This window comes from Microtus oregoni, unplaced genomic scaffold (assembly GCF_018167655.1).
Source record: "Microtus oregoni isolate MIOR12 unplaced genomic scaffold, Mior012 000006F_ref0000085, whole genome shotgun sequence".
Classification (NCBI taxonomy): Eukaryota; Metazoa; Chordata; class Mammalia; order Rodentia; family Cricetidae; genus Microtus; species Microtus oregoni.
In genome coordinates, this window is record NW_024543065.1 from 2,606,690 (window position 1) to 2,625,423 (window position 18,734).

The 18,734-nt window shown below is 43.4% G+C and overlaps 1 protein-coding gene across 5 annotated transcripts in view; it reads left to right on the forward strand.

The window, feature by feature from the left end:
- Map7 (microtubule associated protein 7) overlaps positions 1–18,734 on the forward strand; it is a 136,355-nt gene that overhangs the window by 58,761 nt on the left and 58,860 nt on the right. The window lies entirely within an intron of this gene.

The following is an 18,734-nucleotide window of genomic DNA, read 5'->3' on the forward strand; positions in this document are numbered from 1 at the left end:
GGTTCTGACAGATTAGCACTTTTAGCAGGTGGAAGCTCTTAATAGGTCTGCTGGCTGAAATGAGAACGAGCCATGCAGTTTTGGTATTTTTAGAAAGAGAGTAGGATTTAAAGTTAGCGTTACCGTGTTATATAAATGAGGACGTGTGCTTGTTTGTCTAGAGCCTCTCCACTGTCGTCCTTGCCTCTGCTCTCCTCTCACAGAACCAGACGACAGCCCCAGCAGCTCGTGGGTCTCCCTAAAGACCCGCAGCCCCACAGCAAACCCCATGTGCAGTTGTGCTGTTGTCTGAAGGAAAGTTTGGTGCTTGGTTTACTGACAGTGTCTTACTGCTCCTAACATTTCCCCCTGGATCACATCAGAAGGATTTTTGGGAAGCGATTGCTTTTCTATGTAGAGTAATATGTTTGCAGAATGCTGCTGGCATTGGAAAAGACTGTTTTTCTTGTCCCCCCCCCCCTTTCCTTCCTTCTTTTCTTTCAGAAACATGGCCTGTGTTTTCCTCTCATCTTCTCCTACCAGAACATGTTCCTAGCCTTGGCCTATGAACACTGATTTCACAGGAGCTCTAAAGAGAAAACATCATGTTTCGAGAGTTATTTTTATCACTCTAGTTTCTTCTCCAGTAGATGTTTATCAATCTTAAGTTCTGAGAGTAAGGAAGAACTTATTTACCTTTAAGTATATCTTTATGGGCATCACTTATAATATTTACTCTACAATACTTGCTATAGGAAAAACATGAATTTTATGTAGTTACCAATCTCCAGCAACTACTAGAAGATGATTTATAGGCTGAATAATTGTTATTTGTAGTTTATGGTTAAAAAAAATTAAGAATCAGGGCGGCATATTTTGAATAGATCCGAGGTTTGATTTGAGTTTGCCTTTTAGCTCTGACCTTTACTAACTTGAGATGTCAGAAAAATTATCAAATCACAATTACACAGAAGTTTATATTCTGTGTGTCAGTGTTCTACACCTCAGATTTGTTAGGATTCCATATGTACTAAAGAAAAGCAAAATGCTTCCTTATGATTTACTTAATTAACTGATTTCCAGATTCTTTTTTGTCCTTGAGTGTATTTTACAGAGACAGCCTTCTACCCAGACAGAAAGTATGTTTACATGGCAGGGGTGGGGTGGGGCCGAGAGCAGAGCACTCGTCTACCGTGTCCATGGCCCTGAGTTTGACCCTTAGCATTGCTGAAAACATAAAGCAGATTTACACAGAGTGTTTGTGTCTTGATGAGTAAGCAGTGGGTTTCGCGTTATTTAGAGATGGTGGACTACAGTTCACTCAGCACAGAAATGGGATAAACCTCCAACAGGAAAATGTCAAGTGGAAAGAGGTGGGGGGCTAAGCCAGAGAGATCTTAATATCCTAGATAAGTTCTTACGTGACACTGGGTTTGGGTCCTGCTGTTGCAGTTTCCGCCTCTTGATGTGATATTAGAGCCTGCAGAAGCAGGGACCGCGAAAGCTTTGTTTCCGTTGACTAGCGTCGATGTGACCAGCGCTTTAGAGGGGGATGAGCAGGCTCTACACTTCGCTATGCCTGCCCTCTGCCCACACAGTGCCCAGCCGCTCAGCCATGGAAGTGTACAGAGGTGGGAGAAGCCAGTTTCCGTTTGGACAACCCTGGAAAGGGGCAGTCACAGATGAGTGAGCACGAGAAACAAACCGCATCTCTGCTGCTGTCTGGGCAACCCTAGCAAACACCGCTTCCCACCACCTCCTTGTCTATTGTGCTCACTGATTGAATAGCTTCTGGAAGGCTAGCAGGCCCTTAATCCATTCGTAAGTTAGTGAACCCATCCCTAGCTCCCAAAGGACAGAGGCGTAGAAGAGGCCACACTTTCGTTTTTGTTTTTGTTTTGTGTGTGTGTGTGTGTGTGTGTGTGTGTGTGTGTGTGTGGTTTACATACAGGGCTATGTAACAGCCCTGACTGTCCTAGAACTTGCTTTTTAGACCAGGCTAGCCTCAAACTCAGAGAGATCCGCCTGCCTCTGCCTCCCAAGCAATGGGATGAAAGGTGTGCGCCGCCACACCCAGTCTGAGACCACACTCCTTTTCTGGAACTTTTCTGGGCTGGATGATGTTCAGATTTGTGGGGGAAAAAAAGCCATGAGTAAGATTAAAATTGTCAAAGCACCGTCATTTACTGACCTACATCTTTCAAGACTTCAAAGTATGCTAGGTCAAATGTAATTTAACTTACTTCTCCAAACCAAAACACACAAACACTCAGCAGGAGTGAACTCTGGGGGTGGGGTGAATTAAGGACAGAAAGTTCTTTCTCTAGGAAAAGTGTGTTGTTCCTGACTCTTGACTGTCCAGCCACAGTTGCTGGAGCTTAACCTAAAACTCTGCGTGCGTTTTAGAAATGAGATGGCTTAAAGGGAAAGGGAAGAGATTTAAATTAATTGGGGGGGGGGTGTAACAAGGTAGTGCCACATATTGTCACCTGAAGGTGTGTAACATCCTGAGTTCCAAGACTTAGCACCTATTATACATGTAACTAAAGCCCCTAACCTATTCTGATAGTATTTTACTGTGTCGATATTTAGTGAATAGTCTCTCAACTGAAATTTTACTGCTGAATTGAAGGCCCTTGTATAAGTTGACACTGTAATTTGTTTCTCATATCAAAACCTCAAAGTAACATCAAATTTTTATTGAACTGTAAGCTTGACAGGGTATTTCAAACCTTCAGATTTTTAACACTCGTAAACAGCTAATATGTGATTACCTGGTGTGAGTAAGAACAGCTGTGGTTCTTTATGCCAAGGAGATTTCACTCCTAAAATCTAAAATGCCCGATCATGTATTAGAGAGGTAGATGTGTATAAATAAATTCCTTGATACTAATAATTAGGCTTCTTGGTGTCTTACTTCAAACCATCTACAGAAGTTCTTAAAAACATGATTCTTAATGAGAAATTACTTTTCTCGTTCCTATTCTGTTTGAAAAGGTAATGCCACAAACCATTTCTGCACTGTAATCTGCTAGCTTGTCCAGTATATTTTTAATGTCTTTAAACACAGAATAAAACATGACCAAAGAGCAAGTGACATGACAAACGGTCAAGAAAGTAAAAGTTAACGTTTAATCTTTCTGCTTACTTGGTTTGATCCAATATTAACAATGCAAAGTTTCGTGTTTTTCTCTAACAACCTTTATAAAGTCGAAGATTAACACTTTATGTAACATTTTCAGATGTCTTAAGGCAATGTGGGAAGCTCCTGGTTGATCCCCGGAACCAATAAGAAAGCTTCTTACATTGTGTAGATCTGTTTTGCTGTATATTTCTGATAATCAAAATTTTCAACTTAAGGTGGAAGGAAGATAATTGGGAGATCATCTTACCTATGTAGAGAACACAAAGCCAGCCTAGGCTATGTGGATCCTTATCTTACCACAAAGAATAGTGTGATATCAGTTATGGTCAATATTTTTTAAAAAAAAAAGCAAATATGTCATTTAAAGATGTTAGCTACATTTAAATGAAATTAAATCACTAAGAAAAGATACTTAAATATTTGCGTTTTTCTATATGTGAGAACTCTTCCTTACCAGATGTGGAACTTGGAGTCTTCTTAAATATTCCTCAATGGATTCATAGAGGATTATTAAGTGCGTTTAAAGGTTTACAGTGGGTGTTGGTGGCCCGATGGGGCCATGTACTGAAGTAGTTCTCAGTCATGTGAAAGTGTGTAGTGCTTTAGACTTTTTCATACCTGTTTGCCTTTGCCATCTGTAAGCTACAACACCTGAGCTGATTGAAGTCCTCTAGAGAAACTGAGCATCACGTTCACCATGGGTGTAAAATCAAGTAACGTGTTCTCTGTGCATCTAGAAGAACTGTGTTCCTCATTATATTAACTGTGCTTCCGGCTTACCGCAAATGATCCTTCTTAAGTTTAAATTCCAAAACAGCTCTTGGGTGTGGTGTCTATCATGATATCTACTCAGCAATTTCACAGCCAACAGCAGGAGAGGAGCTAAATTCTCCGGTGATGGTTGATAAGGCCAGGTTCTGTAAGTTACAACCAAGCAGGTTGTGAACTTGCTTCTTTTGGAGGGTAAAGACAGCGCAGAAGATCCTTCTAACCTACAAGAAAGGGACAGTCTTTCCAAAGGACACATAATAAGGGGTGGGGCAACATGTTGCCCACTCTTACCCCCAGTACTGGGCTGTGCAGTTGAAGCAGGAGGATCAAGAGTTGGAGGCCAGGGCATGCTTTGTAGCAAGACTCTGTCTCCCAACATGAAAGCAAAACTACCAGCGTACGAGCAGCAGAAATCACAGCCGAGTAGACCTGTTTCCCTTTGCCTTTTATGGTCTGAGTGAATTTCAGGGATGAAATTAAGGAGATGAATCCATTTAAAGGGCAAAGGTGTGTTTGTTTTCAGCTGTCTTTTTAAAACAACACTGCTTCTGAGATTTATTCTAGGTAATGAAAATATGCTTCAACACTATACAACTCTTGACAGAAACACTAAAGAAACTTCACCCGTAATCAATCTTGTCGCCACGGTGCAGACTTAAGAGCCTTCCTGTATCCACTTTCGGAATCGGGGCAGAGCCATAATTTAGTTACAAGCCATAATACTGCCGCTAAGTGCCTTCATTTTGCTGGTTATATAATAACCCATGGAGGGATATTCCCCGTGTTACTTTTGATTTTTTTTTCCCAGTGGCATGTTATTCTAATGGACCATCTTTAGATATAAAAGTATCTTCTGTGTTTTAGGTTATTTCCTTAAGGTGACGTTTCAAGGAGGGATTGTGGAGTCTTTAATTTTGAACTTTTTAATATCTGAATAGATATTACTAAATTCCTTTTTATTAATATAATATAATTTCGATTGTTTTTTATTTATTTTTTGTGGAGGTGAGGATGGAACTCTCCTACTAAGACAGGTTTACCACTAGTGACCTACTTCCCCAGCCTCTGTTTTGTTCAATTTTGCTTTTAAACTCTGTCAAGAACATTTAGCACAAGAGCGGCCCCTGATGTTTTACAGTACCATGCAGTGTTGTTTTCTGTGCCGTGCTGTACGGCCGCAGCGTCTCTGGAACTGATCCGTGTTCCGAAGCAAGCGTTAAACCTGATGAATGACTGCTCTTCCTCCCCTCCTCGCCCTGGTCCCTGGCAGCTGACTCTGCTTCTGTGAGTTTGCTGTGCACATCCAAGTGCTGTTGGCCCTGTGACTCGTAGGAGAATCGCTTCCGAGTTTGTCTGTGCTGCAGCTTCCTCCTCACGGTGCGGTTATTTTAAGGCTTTCGTACGATTGTACAGACCATCTTTTCTCATCCATTGAAGCACTAAAGGAACATTTAAGCTGTGCCCTGGCCCTGGGCAGAATGTGAGGGCAGAGGTGCTCTCTGAGGTCCTGATTCCAGTTTTTCTAGACTGTAATTCTGCTTCCAGTACTTGCTTGGGTTTTTGTTGTTTTTAATTTTTGAGGCACCTCACACATACTGCTTTCCATAGCAGTTGTATCCATTAAATGGCATGCAAGGGTTCAGCTCTACTCCATCTTTATCAACATTTGTGCTTTTTCTTTATAGTAAAACATCCTGAGTATGAGATGATACTCACCATGGTTTTAATATATTTCCCTGGTAATTGGGAGCTTTTTATCACCTATAATATTTCAACCTCTGTAGTTATATGGTTCTGCATCTGAGGATTCAACCCGTTACAGGTCAAAATATATTTTAAAGAAATTGAACATACATAGAATCTCTCTCTCTCTCCCTCTCTCTTTTGTCATTACCCCTGCATGAGTACCAGGCCTCCAGCATTTGAACCCTTTGAATATAAGCCATCTCTATCTCTAAACCATAGTGTTAGTCTCCACATCTCTCCCAGCTTTTTATCAGTGTGTGTGTGTGTGTGTGTGTGTGTGTGTGTGTGTTTGAAACAAGGGTTCACACTGTAAGCCAGGCTGGACCACAGCCCACAAGTGCTGAAGTAACCGGCCTGAAACATCATGCCCACTTTGTACCAAATTTACTATCTCAAGTATTTATTCATGGTTCTTTGCACGAATAGTAACTAAGGAAGGATCTTCTAAGCTGTGATGAGATCGCATGAGGAAGGTTGAGCTTTCCTGTCTGCCAGCACTTGATGGTCGGGGGCTTAATGCGCCAAATGGAGGGATGGTTGTATTGGGTGGAAATGGCCAAATTTGTGTAGTTCAGAACTGAACTAAGTAGACCAAAGGGGGCTTGTTTCTGGAGCCTCTGGCAATTTGGGAAGAGCCTCATGGCTCTGTGTGCCTGGTAGGCAAAGGATTCCTCAGAAGCTGTCGCTAAAACACACAGGTAAAATATTGAAAAGTAACGGTTTTGTTGATGTTTTCCGAAGTTATAACTAACACTAAAGAATACACACATAAGAATCTGTATACACACAGGTCACAACTACGTAGTCTCACACGTCAAAAAGAAGAGCCAAAATTCCTTATCTGAACTGGGTATGGTGACAGCATAGGTTTAAAACCCTAGTGCTCTAGCAGCTGAGGCAGGTGGATCAAGTGTGAAGCCAGCTGAACTGAATAATAAGTACCAGGACAGCTTCAAATTTATTAGCCTGCTCTGTATTTGTTGGTGTAAGAACTGGTGATAAACAGATTAACTATGTACTTGGAAATGATTTCTTCAGTGTTACTCAGCTGATTTTTTAAAAGTACATGTTCTTTAACAAATTTCATAAAAATATTTCATGCACCCAATACCTCCAAACCAACATAAAGGAAAGCAAATTAGCACTCGGGAGATAGAGGTAGGTAGATCTCTGTGAGTTCGAGGTCAGCCTGGTCTACAGAGCAAGTTCCAGGACAGGTTGTAAAGCTACACAGAGAAACCTTGTCTCAAAAAATGAAGAAAGAAAAGAAAAGGAAAAAAAAAAGCAAGCTAACTTGATGTGGGATTTCCCTCTGTGTGCTGTGAATACCATTGGTTAAGAAAGAAACTGTCTTGGCCTGATAGGGCAGAGTAGAGCTCAGGGGGAAAAAACTAAACTGAATACTGGGAGAAGGAAGGTGGAGTCAGTAAGAAGCCATGCAGCCTCGCCCAAGACAGACACTGGGACTTTACCTGGTGGTAAGCCACAGCCTCATGGCGATACACAGATTAATGGATATTGGTTAATTTAAGATATGAGTTAGCCAGAAATATACTTAAGGTATTGGTTAAACAGTATTGCAAATAATATGGTTTCCGTGTGGTTATTTTGGGGCCAAGCAGCGGGGAACAAACAAATAGCCTCCTACAATGCTAACTCACTAAAATGTTGAGAATACTGATGCCCAGTTGTATGTGACTCACCATAATCACACCTTGTTCCCCTGCCCATAACTAACAGGAGTCTCTTTATTACAACATGTATGCTTGATGGTAAGAAAAGCCCTTTACAGGCTATGGAAAGTAGTTAGATCTCCTAAGAGCTTCAGACCCCGAACACTCACTAAACACTGGCTGTTGTCTTCAGAAGGTGGATTATGACAGTGCAAACCCAGGGATCTAAAGACTAGGGTAGAATCCTAAGCAGTGCATTTGAAGATGCAGAAACAGCTTGGATTTATTATAAATTAATGACATAGGATGTTCATTAATTATTAACTTTGTTGAAATATGCTGAATGTTTTACACGGGTTTTACTGCCAATAGCTGTCATCAGAATGGTTTGAAATTATACCCTTGAGAAACATAGAAAGGTTTTTACCACCACCCCACCCCTCCCCCGTGCATTTTGAGCTGCTTGTTAGTTTTGCAATATAGGAAAGGAAAATAAATAAACTTTCCTTCTACCTTTCTGAGTTCATTATAACAACAGGCAGATTAAGAAGCAAGCAAGCCATTTCTAACACATGCCGCGCATGTGTGCGTGGATGATCCATAGAGAAACTGCGTGACATCACTTTCCAAGCCCAGTTTGAGTGCCTCCCTGCTGGAGGACGGTGTGGGGAAGGCAGAAGGTGGAAGTGGGCTGCTCAGGAAGTGAATGCTAATGGGGAGTGAGACCAGTTGGATGTAGGAGTTTCTGGCTCAGAGGAGGGTCACCTGAGCACAGAACTTTCCTTCAGAGGCTTGTCTTTTGTTAAAAGGAAACTTCCCTATCTCTAGAGCTTTTCCAGACCTAGTGTTAACCAAAATTATCAGTGCAATGTAATATGAGGTTTCATATTCTTATCTCTAACCATGTTTTTGTCTGGCCTGTCCTAAACGCTGTCATTAGCCACCTCCAAAACACAGAATATTAATTCATAGTATTTTATGTCTCCTTGTCTCAGAAAATTTAGCCACTGTTTGAAACACTATAGTATGTATCAAAAGGTGCTTCTTACAGATCGCTTCCGCAGTCCCAGCTACTAAGGGGAGATTCCTTGAGCCTAATAGTTTGAGGCCAGCCTCAACAGTTTAGGAAGCCCCCATCGCAGATTCTGCTGCTGCTGATGTCAGTGACTGCAACGACTACAATGACAATACTGAAGATGTTCCATTCGAGCCAGGCTGTGGTGGCGCGCGCCTTTAATCCCAGCACTCTCCCAGGAGGCAGAGGCAGGCGGATCTCTGTGTGTTCAAGGCCACCCTGTTCTACAATGCTGGTTCCAGGACAGCCAGGGCTGTCTCAAAAAAACAACAAAAAAGCTGGGCTGTGGTGCTGCACACCTTTAATCCCAGCATTGGGAGACAGAGGCAGGTGAATCTCTGAGTTCGAGGCCTGGCCTACAGAGCCAGTTCCTGGATAACCAAGGCTACATAGAAAATTCCTGTCTTGAAAAACAAACAAACAAACAAAATCAAGATATTCAATTGGTTCTGATTGAGTAAATGTGTAGTATTTTGGCCAGTTAGAAGTTATTTCGTAGGGGCTGGAGAGATGGCTCAGCAGTTAAGAGCATTACCTGCTCTTCCAGAGGTCCTGAGTTCAATTCCCAGCAACCACATGGTGGCTCACAGCCATCTGTAACGAGGTCTGGTGCCCTCTTCAGGCATACATGCAGACGGACTATTGTATACATAATAAATAAATAAATAAATAAATAAATATTTTTTTTAAAGTTATTTCGTAGAAATTACATTGTTTTAAAGATATACTTATGATATTATAAAGGGAATATTCCTAGTTTAAGGAATTAAGTAAAGAACTCTGTGAAATAAACATTGGATTGTAAGTTGTTTCTAGTTAGCATGTATTAGTGAGAAGGGCAGAAGCCCTGACAGACGTTACATACATCATGATAGCACCGTAAATTCAAGTTCCTTTGTCGCCTTCTTCCTCCATCAAGCTGTGTTCTTCCCCTTCCAAGTCCATGCCAAAGTGGGGATGCCCTTCGTTAGTGTGCTCCTGAGGCTGACACCTGTGTCCTGTAGCCATGGATGCCGTGAGAGCAGGGTGCTGCCTGCCTCTGCTCACCTTCATGCCCTGTGCCTTGCACGTTGTGCATGGGCGTTCTGTACGTAGGCAGGTAAGGAAAGGGCTCGTCTAGTCACTTTCAAATACAACAGAACATTTTTTCTTGGCCAGTAATTAAAGGTTTGCTTATTATTTCCTTTCTTCTTTACCTTGGGTCATGTATCTGTCAAGCGTTGCTATGATACCATTGTGTAAAATGGGAACCCTTCATCAGATTTCATGATCCTTACATAATTATAGCCTTTTAAGAAGCAGCAGTCACAGGAGAGGCATTTATATAACCATGTTGTTTAAAGGGCCTCATTTCAAGCTAGGTTTGTATGCAGTGTTTTCCCTGAGACCACAGAGCATCGTTACCTAATCCCCAGCTTATTCCTTCATAGGCTCAAAATAGCTGCTTACTTGTGACTCCCAGACTCGGTCGCTTTTCTTTGGAGAAGCCAGCATTTTGATGTTCGTGTATTTTAGCAGCACAGGGCTATATGAAATCGTTGTTTATGAAAGCATATGTACAGTAGATGAGATGGCTCAGCAGAGTAAGCACTTGTCTCCATGACTACCCGAGTCTGCTCTGCAGGACCCAGGTAAAGGGGAATGAGAGACGCCACTCCGCAGAGCTGACCTCTGACCTCCACACGTACGCTGTGAAACCTGTGCCCCTGCACATATAAACCCTCACACAATAATAAATGCAATGTTCAAGTTAAGAAAAAAGAATCTGTGGGCTGGACATGCCATCATAGTACTGAGGAGACTGAGGTAGGGGGAATCACAAGTTTGAAGCTGGAGCTACATAAATGAGACCCTGTCTCAAAAATAAAAGTTAAATTGAGAACCAGATGTGTCTGTAGCTCAGTGGTGGACCCAGTAGTCATGAGGCCCTGGGTCCAATCCCTAAGACTGGAAAAAAAAATAATTTTACAAGAATACAAGAATGCCTTTTTAAATTTCTTAAAGTACTAAGTACTTGGGCATTTTTTTCTTTTCAAAATAATGTCACTGGTTCTGCCAGTCTTTGGGGCTTTAAATTTGGCCTTAAATATGACAATTTAAAACCTGCTTGGTGCTATACAGCTATGCCAGCACCCGGGAGATGTGGCAGAAGGATCATAAATAGTCCAATTTGAGTAGAAAGACCCTGTTCAATACACCTGAAAAGTAAGTAGTACAGCTTAAGATGTATGAATCCTAAATCAAAATATAAATATGAATTCAAATATTGAAATTTCTTAATTCATTTCTACTTAATCAAATTTAAAAATTATGAAAAAAGACCAGAAGCCTTCAGTTCTTAAAAATATTTATGATATTCTGTATTTTAAAAATACTTGTAGGATTCTGAAAAAGACAACATGCAGTTTTATATATGTGAAGCATTTGAGGAATAAAAAATAAACCACACTAGGCAGTGGTGACACATGCTTTTAATCCCAGCACTCAGGAGGCAGAGACAGGGGCATCCCTGTGAGTTTGAGACCAGCCTGGTCTACAAAGCAAGTTCCAGGCTCCAAAGCTATAGAGAAACCCTGTCTCGAAAACCAAAAACCAAACGAAGGTAAATAGTACAGGAAACCCAGTCCTCCCAAAAGCACACTGTAAGTCCCTCAGTAGGTCCCAGTGTCTCTGCAGATGTTCACACTGGCTATAAGTGGGGAACCTGCCATCATGCTGATACTCCTCTGCCGATACTCCTCTGCCGATACTCCTCTGCTGATACTCCTGCTGATACTCCTCTGCCGATACTCCTGCTGATACTCCTCTGCTGATACTCCTCTGCTGATACTCCTCTGCTGATACTCCTGCTGATACTCCTCTGCCAATACTCCTGCTGATACTCCTCTGCTGATACTCCTCTGCTGATACTCCTCTGCTGATACTTCTCCTCTGCTGATACTTCTCCTCTGCTGATACTCTTCTGCTGATACTCCTCTGGTCTTCACTGGGCTTTATTCCAGAGCCTGAAGGGATTTTCTCATCCTAAAATTGAAAAGCAGCGAATATGCAACATACAAAATGTCTACGTTCCTCCTCGAAGCAAGTGAAAATTCTGGAATCTGAACCCAGGCTCCTGACTCCTGAATGCTGGGATTAAAGGTGTGTGCCACCACCGCCGAACATCTTAGCCAGTTTTAAACAGAGTTCAAAGTCTAGTAGTATTTGGGTTAAATATATTCGTTTGTAACTTCCATGTGTCTTCATGCTCTTTATCTGACAAAACACAATGTCTGCCTACTAAACAATAATTCTGTTCCTTTCTACCACAAACCCATGGCTCTTGTGGTTTATGTTCCTGTGACTTTATGCTAAATGTGTTAATCTGTGACCCATTACTGTAAGGAAATACCCAGCATACAGATAATTACCTTGTAAAGTGTAAAGGTTGATGCTCATGATTTGATTCTGGAGTTACTGATCTAAGATTAGTGATCTCACTGCTCTGTGCTTCTGACTGTCAGCACATCACAGGGTGATGGTGAAGCAGAGAAAAACTTTCGTCAAGACGAGCCAGCCAGCAAACAAGAGAAAGGCAGCCTCCAAGGCCATGCTGCCAGTGACCTAAGGTCCTCCCACTAGGCCTCAGGATCTAAAGCTACCACCCTGGGTGCTTTCTAAGATAAAGAACACGAAGATGTAACTCCAGGTCCGGGGATCTAATGTCCTCCTCTCCACTCTACAGATACCAGGCCTGCACATGGACATGGACAGACATACAGGCAAAACACTCGTGCACATAAAATCAGTTTTAAAAACCTTAAAAATTCTTTTTAAATTGAAAAAATAAAGCTCTGTACATTTTTATAGATTTAGAAATTAACCTCCAACATTATTTATTTCAAAATAGTTTTACTTCAAAGGGCATAATTGCAGAAAACTACATAACGTATGAACGATTGGCATGCATTTGTCTCAAAACCTCCAAGCTGTAGATTTGGGCCATCTGTCATATCGCACTGAAAGTCTGGGAGTAGGGTGGGTATGCCTCCACCTTTATGTATTTGTACCCTGAGGTGGTGGTGTGTGAAGGGGGACAGCAGGGGTGTCTCCTCCCTCCAGAGGGTTCGCAGCCTGAAAAGCGAACCACGGAGAGCTGAGGCTGCGTGAGGGGTGTGCTTTTCAGTGAGAGCAGGAGTCGGGGCCACAGGGTGAGTGGGGAGAGTTTGGGAAAGCCGCTGCTGTTGAGTTTGCCGTGAAGCTGGCCGTGTGCAGGACCCTTAGAGGAGGCTTAGTCCAGGCCTTGTGAACGCGAGTGAAAACAATCACGTCTTTTGCTGGCTAGATTTCGCCTGGAAACTGAGAACCACTTTTCAAGTATGGGTGACAAGTGTGTGTGGCCTGTGCCACACAGTGGGCGGGTGCTTCCATTCCATTTGATAATGGCTTCCGATTGCTCCAAAGAAGTGCTTGAATGGTGGCTACTTTGAAATTGTGGCAGTTGTTACACCTGCCCCTAGATTTTGCCCTTTAGTGGGTTAATAAAAAACAAATATAATTCTATAGTGTAAGCATTCCTTGATACCTTGATTACCTTTAGGTATAATTTAAGCATGCTTTTATTGGCTTTGTGGTTCTGTCTTAACTCATGACCTGAGAAGGTACCCACAGTGGCTTTTCCAGATCACCAATAGAGTTGAAAGGACTGAAGCATGGAATCCTTTTGTGGTAAGCCTGTGAGCGGCCCTAAGACTGTGTACACCCACTTCCGGCTCTGGTTTAGGGAACCTGGAAGCCACTAATTAGCTCTTAATCCGGGAAACCCAGACTTGCCATTTTTGATAAGCAATAAAAAATGTGGAATTAAACTAAATTCTGCAGTCCAGTGCTACTAAATGCACCAGCATGCTCTAGGAACCTTTTAAAACCCTGGGCTCCCTCCTGGGGGTTGTAGTCCTGCCGGTCTGGGTGGGATTCTCCAGACCTCTTTGCCTCAGGGGCCCTCCGGCGATTCTCTAGCGAGTCTCTTAAGAGAACCAGCGCTTTAAACAGACATGCTTCGATGGCTTAATCTGTAAAGACTATTTTAAGTATCCCATTTAAAAAAAAATAAAATAAAGGTTTGTGTTTGATTCAGAACACCCTGGCAAGAAACTGGGCAGATTCTCTTTATAGTGTTGGTAGCCAACAGAAGAGCCATCTGCTGTGGCAGGAGGGGGCACACAGGTCTTCAGCCTAAGGTACTAATGGCTCTCCTGAGATTTGCGATGATACGCATGATCCAAAACCATGGGCTGCTGCTTGCGTTGGAGCAGCACAACCTGTCTATCAGTAAACTGCACAGGAAAGGCACAAGCGGCAGACATTGAGGAGATGATTGTGGGAATGGCGCTCATCTTAGTGTTGCTCTGGTTTACTCTCATCAGCGCCGTCGGCTTCATATCCTGAAATCAATGCATTACCACAGCACAAATGCACTTACCACGGTGGACTGGGTGTTTTCTCGTCTGAAGTCCATTATTATGACAAGACAACCAATACAATGTACTTCAATGAAGGAAGTTTTCTTTTGTCTGACAGTTTCAGGGATGTCAGTCTGTGCCTTGATCAGTTGGCACCATTGTTATTGGTCTTGTGGCATGCTTACCCCAAAGCAGGAGTCGAGGGCGTGTGGCAGGAAGGGGTAGGATTTATAGTTTCCTCTCACAGGACATGCCCCCAGTGAACTGTATTTAGTGAGGTGAGGCCCATCCTCTGGGGGTTCTGTCATCTTCCCATAGTTCCTGGGCAGGTGAACTAGCCTGCAGTACGTGGACCTTCAGCTAATGCAAACCACAGGTGACGTAAGAAAGAGAGGTTGAGGGCTTCAGGAAACGCTCCCCGAAGACATGCCATTCCTGTGTACTGATTAGTTGGTCAGAGGTGGGTAGGTGGGGAGTAGCAAGAAGAGGGGACCTCTCATATCTTCCTAAGGGCAGAGTCTTCAAAATGAGCTCTGGTGGGTGTCTGATCAGGGAGAGAAGACCAACCTGGATTACCCCCAGGAGGAATCGGGAAGCCGGCACCACACCCAGACACTATCATGGGTGGGCAACTGTTTATTGTTGTTGTTGTTATGTTTTGTTTTTCGAAGACAGGGTTTCTATATGTAGCCCTGGCTGTCCTGTAACTCACTCTGAAGACCAGGCTGGCCTTGAACTCACAGAGATCCACCTGCCTCTGTCTCCCAAGTGCTGGAATTAAAGGCGTGAGCTACCGCCACTCACCAGCTGCAGCTGCTTGTTAAGGGTTTGTTCATCTTCCCCCAAATCACTTACTGTCCCCTAAGTTACCCACATCCCCCCTTCCCTTCTACTCTGTGAAGCAGGTATATAAACTTCTAGTTCTTACTGTCTGTCTGTTTTAATGAAATTTAGAAACTTTTCAGATCAAAGTCTGTCATGATAATGAGCTTCCTTCCTGCATGTAACAGAATCGTGCTCTTGGGTCTCTGCCCTGACTTGTCACTGCGACGGTTCTCTGGTCTTAGCTGGTGCTTTTACTCCAGAACCTGAAGGATTTTTCACATGTCCTAAAATTGAAAAGCAGCAAATATGTAACGTATAAAACCAAAGAAAGTGGAAAGGTATAGTAACCCTTCATGAAGGAATGTGGCAGGGTTTTTTTTCATCAGGGTGATTGAAAGCTGTGAATCTGCTCTTTGTCCCCACTGTGCCATACAGGGCAAACTCCTTCCTTCTCTTGTTTATGGTACCCTCTCCCTGGGGACAGTGCTTGCTCATTGACTAGAATCAGCACAGATATCCTGTACTTCAGAGGCCCTCCATTATCAGTCTCTGTCTCCAACAGAGCCTTGCTCCTCTTTCTCCTAGTACTTAGCATATTCCATTTTCATCACCTGTATGTTTCTCATTTTGGAGATTTAGCCACGGTGCCACCATCATTGTAGTAAGCCTGGATTGGTGCCTGCTCCTTACACATCCTGCTGTGTACTGGAATAGTGTCCAGCCCTCACCTCCCGTCTGTCATACCTGTCTCTGTGCTATGTAGACAGGACAGCTGGCCAGGCAGCTTTAGCCCTCACGCTCCTACGCTAGCCAGCCGAGCCGAGCTGCCTAGCAGGCCATCCTAACAAAGCAGTCACTAACTGATTCCGTGCCGTTGGTTTAGCCACCAGCCTGATACCACCCTTCAGAGTTGCTGCTGAGCCGCCACCTGCCGCACGTCAGTGTCAGCCTCTGGCTCCCAAGCTTACAGCTCCATTCCTGTCTTCTAAGGCCGCCTTTGTTCCAGGTCTGTCTATCAAAAATGTGGAGGGAGAGGGAAGGGTCCACTTAATATAATAATAACATCTTAATTAACACGATAGTGTCTTAATTATATACTAGAAACTAGTTTTCTGTTTTCTTTTCCCCTCCTTCCCTCTCTCCCTCCTTTTCTCTTTCCTTCCATCCTCCCTCCCTCCCTTCCTTCCCTTCCTTCTTTTTTCTTTCTCTCCTTGTTCTCGGTAACAGGAGGAAACAGGGTCTCTCTCACATTATACCCCAGGCTGGCTTGGAACTCACTATATAGCCCAAGCTTCCTGTGAATTCACAATGAACCTTCCACCTCAGCCTCCATGAGAGCCAAGTAAATTTAGTGGGGGGAAAAAGAAAAGAAAAGGGGTGGACAGGCAGGGAGGTGTTGGAGTGATGAGGAGAGACAGCAGTGGGGCTTGCTGAGTGTTCTTACACATTTTAGCTTCCTGTGTCCATGTTAGGTATTGGCCCATCAGTTCAGCTGGACACAAAGTCAACATGACTCGTTTGGACTGAACACAAGTTAATACGGCTGAGGTTGAGCAGCACACTGATCAGCCCTGAACAGCTGTGCTCCAGAGCCTGAATTTAGGTAGAGAGCATGGCTGGAAGATTTCCTTCCTGTCTCCTCTCAGCTTGCTGTGATCATCTCTCCTTCTCTTTCCACCTGGAGTCTTTTAATTAAGCAAGGTGTGGCATGGAAAGGGGTAAGAACGAGAGAACAAGTGGGTTTTTCTATTATTTTTATGAAGCCCTAGCTTCTGTCATAAGATCTGCAGAAATCTAGACCTCTAAGAGATGGCTCAGCGATTAAGAGCAATGCCTGCTCTTCCAAGGTCCTGCGTTCAATTCCCATCAACCACATGGTGGCTCACAACCATCTGTAATGAGATCTGGTGCCCTCTTGAGGAAGAGACCTGGTCAGTTGTCCTCATCAACTTAGACCATGAAACCCAATATGGACAAGTTCAACAGAACCGCAGTATACGGGCTGCCCATGCATGCTTCAGCGTTGCCAGGGCGTAAATTCATTCATTTTCTATAAATGTGACTTTGTTATGCATCCATCAGAGGATGAAGTGGATACTGAATGAATGAATGAATTCTCGCAAAGAATTTTGGGAAATTGTCAACAAGACAGAGCATCAAAACTCAAACCCTATTGTTTCTCTTACCAGAAAAAGGCAAAACAGCTGAATGTTCGACCACATAATTGTAAGCCCAGCACTTAGAAGCGGGAGGCAGCAAGAATGCACCAGCCCAGTTTTGCTCAATAGGGAGGCCCTGTCTCTAAAAACCTGAAGTCAGAACCCACCCAATGTGACTTCTCTCCGGCCCTTGGGCTGCCTAAGCTTCTGTCTTCCAGAAAGTCTCAAAAGGAAGCGTGATGACACCCAGCGTGGTAGTATGTACCTGTTATCCCAGAACTTGGGAGGTAGAGACAGGGGGATGAAGAGTTATCCTCAACTTCATAGTGAGGCCAGCCTGGGCTATAGAAGAGCCAGTGTCAAAGAAAAAGCATCATGAATGTAGCCAATGCTGGTCAATCCGAGGTAGACTGTATCCCTGTGCTGATCATTCTCTCTCTGCTCCTGCGTTTTCATGTCACGTCTCTTGCAAGGTGTCTGTAGGTGTCTGTAGGAGCCTGAGTGGGCCCCAGAACTTAGCCAGTGCTCTTGCCTGGGGGTTTGACTCTGATGGAAGGCAGGAGTACCTAAATCACAGAGCACACAGTGTGTGTGGGGGGGGGGGGGGGGCAGCGGAGGGGAACGGGCCCAGAAGGCAATTATGCACCAAAACGGAAGATAACCAAATGTTCCTTCTGTTATTTCTGCCTTAGCCAGCAGTGAAAATTCCAGTATAGCCCGGGCTACATAGTAAGACTCTGGCAGCAGAGGGTGGGCAATGAACATGATGTCGGGTGGGTAAGGAGGTGTGGATGTGGAAACAGTTGGGAAAGGTAAACATGAATCAAAAAATGTTGTATGATATCCTCAAAGAATTAATAAAAACATTATTTAAAAATGTCAAGTACTATTAGGAAGATGACAGTGTTGTCAAAGTCAAAGAAAACAAAGTGATGGTGTGAAGAACAGCTTGAGTTTCCTGAGAGCTAATTGAGCTCAGCTGTGATAAATGCACGGGGTTCTGGACACTTGTGTAATGGTGATTGCAGGCCACGGCACGTTTATAAGAGCCAGCCGTGATGTGACGTAATGTGACCTGTGGTCTGTGGCACTGCTGATGTCCCTGCAGGTGACCACTGGTGGCAAATGCATCACTCTAGTGCGGGTATGTGGGTAAGGCCGGGACCAGGGCCACTCTGGCCAGTTGTGCCGTGAACCCAGAAACAAAGGAAGATTTAATGTGGATCACTGGGGAGACGTTGAGGCGGAGGGGCCGGTGTGAGCGTGAAGGACAAAGTCGCAGATGTGGAAATGGCCACGGCGTGAGGAGAAGAGACTGACAGAGCTGAGTGGTCACTGACAGAAACTGGGATAAAGTTCGTCTTTCAGTGCCTAACACTCATCTTAGTGAAATTATGTGTAATTCATGTCAGAATTTCAAAATGTTTTACTGATTTATTACAGAATAACAATTATTGATATTGAGCAACAAGCTTCACTGATTAAATTCTTTCAGCTAATACTCAGGATTTAATTTTTTTCCAAACTAGTGTTTTAAACTGTGTCCACTGTTTACTGTGGGCTGTTTCCAAGAGTTGTACATTTTTGCTTAAGCGTGAAAGCTTTTCTGTCTTGTAAGCGGAATAGTGAGTCTGTAAAATATTGCCATTGTTTGTGTTAGCTTTCCTTGAAGTAAATCATTGTCCTGGTACACTTTGCTTTAACTAAGCAAGGAAGTTGAATTCTAATTATGTCTCTTTTCCGAGTTATTTAAATAGTTCTTTCTAATTACAGACCGAGCTTAATTGACTTAATCTAATTTTATAACTGTAGCCAGCTGTTGACTTTTTGCTGGGTGATAATGACAGTCTCTGATTTACTGTCTCTCATGATAACTGAAGCCTCTCCCATGGTTAGACTCTCCTCCCTTTGTGTACTCTG